Raw genomic sequence first — 6678 nt, 5'->3', positions numbered from 1 at the left:
GTAGGAGGAAGTTAATTAGTAGTTCCTGGACCATCCCTTAAATCTCAAAAAACCTAACAGGGGACAAGCTCTGTAGAAATGCTGCGTTTCAAACCCTTTTAAACCTTCTCTCTCCTTCCTTCTTAGTCTTTCCCACAAACCCACAGATAAAACGCATGTTTAAATTCTCCAGTCTGTTAAGGGCCGCTTTAGCCAGCACCACAGTCACATCAGCAAACACTGGAAACACCCAGAAGGAAGGTAATGTTGGTGACATGCGTTGCCACAGGATCGACTTCAACAAATATTGCACAAGATACTTTGGGGAAGATGGTATGAGGTATTACCACTTAAAGAGAAACCAGAGCTTCTGCCCAACTGTCAAGTTTAATCAATTGTGGACCTTGATCAGCGAGCAGACACGGGTGAAAGCTGCAAAGAACAAGACTAGCTGCTCGTATCATTGATGTGGTGCCATCGGTTTTAAAGTTCTGGGGAAGAGGAAGCTCCCAGAGCAGCCTGTCATCCTGAAGGCCAAATCTTCCAGCAGAAGAGCTGAGGAGATTAGCAGTGCGATCGGGGTTTGAGTTCTGGGAGCCGGAAGCCACACGGTGGGAGATTCATTAAATGTTAACAAGTGCTTTTCAAAATCAATCAATCAATCACTAGTCTGAAGAGTGAGAGATTACTAAAGTAAGAAACATTTAATATCTCACACTTTCCCACCAATTCCTGTGCAGGCCTAGGTAATCAACAGTTCTTTGGAATATCAGGATAAAACCAATAGAAACTTCAAAATTCTTGGAACATCCTCGTCCATCATGATCTGACTCTGTTCTTCACCTCCAGCATTAGATGAAACAACTTCCCTCATCTTCCGAAGAATACGTAATTGATTTCCATTATTGCCGGCCTTGTCGTGCTCTGTGGCCTCCTTGTATTAATCAGTGTTTCCTTTGTGCTGGCCTCAGCATCTTGCCCCAGCTTTCTGTTCTGCCACTTAACTGCCGGTGTAATCTTGGGCGAGTTACCAATTCAGTATTTCTGAACACGCTTTCCTCATCTGTAGTATAATAATAATAATATCCACCACATGAACGTTCTTGAAAGGAGATAATGACATCAGGGTTGTAAATTGCCTGGCACATAATGAGCACTCAATGAGTGATGATTGCTAATATTTTCGTTATGTTTATCAGTCAGTGTTGAGTTAAAGTAACATCTGTTCTAGCAAATCTTTGCTGACCCTCCTCTTTTGCATCGCATGCCTTACTTACGGATTCTCCTCATACTCTGGGCACACATCTCCTTGCATCATGTTCTAAGCTTTTGTTTTCTAGCAGCTTCCTCTGCACGACTGGAAAACCTCTTGAGGACAAGCAAATATCCTTTACTTCCAAATCTAGAGCATCTAGCAGCGTGCCCGAACATTATAAGGTTTTCAGTAATTCTGTTTAACTTGTTTAATTAATGACTAGAATACAAAAGAACATAATTACCACCTCTACCATATACCTTTTAGAACTGGAGTCCTATTAGAAAAGAAAGGGTAGTGACTGGAATAAATGCTACTCAAAATAAAAATGATATTCTGTAATTTCAAAGGCAAGGTAATGCTAAAGAATTATTTCTTCATTTTTAGCTTTCTCAAGTTGCTTTAAAAACCTGAAAAGTGACAGTTCCTTTTTCCAGTGACTCCAGTAGTTATTCTCATACATTAAACAACATTTTATTGTGTAACGGCCAGGCACACTGCTCTATGTGTTGGAGATATAACAATGAAAAAAAAGTCCATTCACTAGAGGAGTTTACATTCCGATGGGAAGAAAGAGCCAAATAACTTAAATGAACTCTGTTACTTAAAAGAAGTGGCTCATGTGACCTCCAACCCTTTTATGCCATCAGCTTCTTTTATCTCTTCAAAAAAAAACCTGAGCCCTGCCCCACACTGGCTAGATTGCTTGACCTAGTATTTCATTTACTTGACCACTAAAGTTAGTAAAAGTCCACACCATCTAACTTTAAATAACTTAAAGTTGACCAGTCCCTGCATCTTTGTCGATACCGCCTATATCCTATATCCTAAGGCTGCATGGCTCCAATAATAGTAAAAGGATATCCTAGCCTGATGTTTCTCACTCCTTTGACCATTTGGTCACAATGTCCAAAGTTTTTCTATTGACCTAAATTTGTTTTTGAAAACAAATCTCAAGCTCATATTAACACAGTCATTTCAAATTATCTAAATTAACTCTTTCACATTTTAAAACGTCTATACATTATATATGAAAGTGAACTGTTAGTTGCTCAGTCATGTCCTACTTTTTGCAACCCCATGGACTGTAGTCCGCTAGGCTCCTCTGTCCATGGAATTCTCCAGGCAAGACTACTGGAGTGAGTAGCGGTTCCCTTCTCCAGGGGATCTTCCCAACTCAGGAACTGAGCTCAAGTGTCCTACATTGCAGGCAGATTCTTACCATCTGAGCCACCAGGGAAATCCATACTTTACATATACATATACATATAAAAATATGCACATATATATACATATATGCTGAAAAACCAGTATAATTTTTCTAAGGGAAATAAAATAAAATATGATTTTTCTAGCCATATCCAAGTTATTAGACATACTTGCAATTTGTTTGTAGGAACTTGAATAAAGGAAAAGGACTCTCTAACTTCTTTCTGACAATATTTGAAGTAAACCAATGTTACCCAGATAGTTAAGTAGTATTTCAAACTGATTAGTACATTAATAAATTGGTGGAGAAACTACCTCAGTTGAATTTGCCTTTTATTTTGTGTATTAGTAAAAATGTCTGAAATAGGTGGATACTGCAAGTTAACATTTCTAAATTTTGCAGGGAGCATGTCTGTCAATACTATAGCAGACTTTGTCATAAACTAACATCTTAAAATAGATATAATTGATTAGTTATTAGTATAGCTAAAAGTTGGTATAGCTATATTAGCTCTTCCATACAACCTTAGAAATACATGCAAACCTGTCTGAATTTAACATGCAAAAATACTGATTACAAATATCTGAAATGTACATATTTTCAGAGAGGTCCAAAATCCCATGTGCACATAGATGACATGAAAATATTCAATTAAATTATTTAAAGAAGTTCTCCTCATCATTAGTCACTAGTCAGCTTACTATTACCTTTTCCATCTTCCTAAACAAATAGTTTAAGAATATATTTATAAGTTAATGAGTTGGAGGGGGTGGACAGGGAGAGGGGATGGCTTAAATTATAAAAAGAATTGCCTTAATTCTTCAATTGGATATTTACGTGCAGCACAGTTTTATTCAAGTTCAAATTTTTTTCTACTATTAAAATAATATGTAAGGTTAGTATCATTTTCTACTATATTTAGTGATTTAGAAGGCTGTTTTAATTGTTAATTGGCTTGGCTCTTCTGTGATGTAATCATAACCAGATAACTGTCTCCCAAATTTGTCTGGTCAGAAGGATCACTAGACCACAGTTCAGACCTATTAGTTCAGGACTTCCAGGGGTGAGGTATAAGTTTCTAACAAGATAATGAGACACATCTTCTAATCTTTAGGCAAATCAGGGAAAATCTGATTAAGTAATTGATGAATTGCAAATAAAGACTGAGAATCGTCACTTCTCAATTGTGCAAATAACTTCTTACAGTTCTTTCCTGTAAGAAATGCTTTAGTCTCAAAGCTAGAATCAAGAGTAAATATTATGGTCGTGAGGGGGAAGGAAGTGGAAGGATGGATAAATGAGAGGCTTGGGATTGACATATTTACACTGCCATATATTAAATAGATAGCTAATAAGGACCTATTGTACAGCATGGAGAACTCTACTTCTATAGTAATGACCTCACGGGGAAAGATTCTAAAAATGGATATCTGTATAACTGATTCACTTTGCTGTCCAGCAGAAAATGACACAACATTGTAAATCAACTATATTCCAATAAAAACTTCATAAAAAGAGTAAATGTGATAACAAAATGGATTAAAGACTTGAGTTTAGAACTGAAATAATATAACTCTTAGAAGAAAACATAGTCAGTATGCTCTAGATAAGTCTCCTCAGGCAAGAGAAACAAAACCGAAAATAAACAAATGTGGTTACATCAAACTAAAAAAAAAACTGTGCAGCAAAGGAAGCCATCAACAAAGTGAGAAGACACCCTACCAAACGGGAGAGTATAATTGCACATATCATATCTGTTGGGGGTTAATATCCAAAATATATAACAAACTTATACAACTCAACAACTAAAACAAACCTAATTTAAAAATGGGCAAAGGAGGTGACAGTTTTCCAAAGATGTACATATGGCACCTGTAAAGATGCTCAGCATCACCAATTATTATGGAAATGCAAATCAAAACCACCATTAGATATCACCTCATACTGTTAGAATGGTTGTTATCAAAAAAGTTAATAAATAACTAGTGTTGGCAAGGATGTAGATAAAAGGGAAGCCTCATACTACGTTAGCGGGGCTGTAAATTGGTACAGCTGCTGTGGAAGACAGTACAGAGATTTCTCAAAAAATTAAGACTAGAACTACTATATGATTGAACTTTTCTACTCTGGGGTATTTATCTAAAGAATGTGAATCCTAGTCTGCAGCCCATGTTCACTGGACTCCCATGTTCATTCAGCAATATTTACAACAGCCAAGAAATTGAAACAGTTTAGGTGGGATGCTTTTTGAACTGCTGTGTTGAAGACTCTTGAGAGTCCCTTGGACTGCAAGGAGATCCAACCAGTCCATTCTGAAGGATAACAGCCCTGGGATTTCTTTGGAAGGAATGATGCTGAAGCTGAAACTCCAGTACTTTGGCTACCTCATGTGAAGAATTGACTCATTGGAAAAGACTCTGATGCTGAGAGGGATTGGGGGCAGGAGGAGAAGGGGACGACAGAGGATGAGATGGCTGGATGGCACCACTGACTCAATGGACGTGAGTCTGAGTGAACTCCGGGAGTTGGTGATGGACAGGGAGGCCTGGCGTGCTGCGATTCATGGGGTCACAAAGAGTCGGACACGACTGAGCGACTGAACTGAACTAAAGTGGTCATCAACAGATGAATGGATAAAATGATGTGGTGTAAGTGTATATATACATTTATATATATATTCACATACACAATGGAGTACTACTTAGCCATAAAGAATAAAATTTTGCCATTTACAGGAATGTGGATAAACCTGGAAGGTATCATGCAAAGTGAAATAAATCAGAAGGAGAAAAGCAAATACCATATGATCTCACTCATCTGTACAAAAAAAAAAACTAATAAAATAAAAATAATATAAACAAACACCTAGATACCAAGAACAGACTAGTGCTTATCAGAGGGGAAAGGCCGGGGCAGGGGTGGCAGGGTCGGGGGGCGGGGAAGACAAAATGGTAAAGGGGATCAACTGTATGGAGAGGGATGGGAACTAAACGTTGGGTGGTGACCACATGGTAAAGTATACAGCAGTAGAAATAGAAGGCTGTCCTCATAAAATGTTATTTTAAGCTTTCTGCCCGTGGACGCCGCCGAGAAAGCATCGTTGAAGTCTTCCCCGCCTCCACTGCCGTCATGTCTAAATCAGAGTCTCCCAAAGAGCCCGAACAGCTGCGAAAGCTCTTCATCGGAGGATTGAGCTTTGAAACAACCGATGAGAGTCTGAGGAGCCATTTTGAGCAATGGGGAACGCTCACAGACTGTGTGGTAATGAGGGATCCAAACACCAAGCGCTCCAGAGGCTTCGGGTTTGTCACATACGCCACGGTGGAGGAGGTGGATGCGGCCATGAATGCAAGGCCACACAAGGTGGACGGAAGAGTTGTGGAACCAGAGAGGGCCGTCTCAAGAGAAGATTCTCAAAGACCTGGTGCCCACTTAACTGTGAAAAAGATTTTTGTTGGTGGCATTAAAGAAGACACTGAAGAACATCACCTGAGAGATTATTTTGAACAGTATGGGAAAATTGAAGTAATTGAAATCATGACTGACTGAGGCAGTGGCAAAAAGAGAGGCTTTGCTTTTGTAACCTTTGATGACCATGACTCCATAGACAGGATTGTCATTCAGAAATACCACACTGTGAATGGCCACAACTGTGAAGTGAGAAAAGCCCTGTCTAAGCAAGAGATGGCTAGTGCTTCATCCAGCCAGAGAGGTCGAAGTGGTTCTGGAAACTTTGGTGGCGGTCGTGGAGGTGGTTTTGGTGGGAATGACAACTTTGGTCGTGGAGGAAACTTCAGTGGTCGAGGTGGCTTTGGTGGCAGCTGCGGTGGTGGCGGATATGGTGGCAGTGGGGATGGATATAATGGATTTGGTAATGACGGAAGCAATTTTGGAGGTGGCGGAAGCTACAATGATTTTGGCAATTACAACAATCAATCTTCAAATTTTGGACCCATGAAAGGAGGAAACTTTGGAGGAAGAAGTTCTGGCCCCTATGGTGGTGGAGGCCAATACTTTGCCAAACCACGAAACCAAGGTGGCTATGGTGGCTCCAGCAGCAGCAGTAGCTATGGCAGTGGCAGAAGGTTTTAATTACTGCCAGGAAACAAAGCTTAGCAGGAGAGGAGAGCCAAAGAAGTTACAGGGAAGCTACAGGTTACAACAGATTTGTGAACTCAGCCAAGCACAGTGGTGGCAGGGCCTAGCTGCTACAAAGAAGACATGTTTTAGACAA

At 39.6% G+C, this 6678-nt stretch overlaps 1 pseudogene; it reads left to right on the top strand.

Annotated features, from left to right (window-relative positions):
- Window positions 1–5516: 5516 nt before the first annotated feature.
- On the top strand, window positions 5517–6678 carry LOC138446327 (heterogeneous nuclear ribonucleoprotein A1-like; annotated as a pseudogene).

This window comes from Ovis canadensis, chromosome 9 (genome assembly GCF_042477335.2).
Source record: "Ovis canadensis isolate MfBH-ARS-UI-01 breed Bighorn chromosome 9, ARS-UI_OviCan_v2, whole genome shotgun sequence".
NCBI classification, from domain to species: Eukaryota; Metazoa; Chordata; class Mammalia; order Artiodactyla; family Bovidae; genus Ovis; species Ovis canadensis.
The sequence above is the reverse complement of the archived record's forward strand: the minus strand, read 5'-3'. Positions and strand labels throughout refer to the sequence as shown.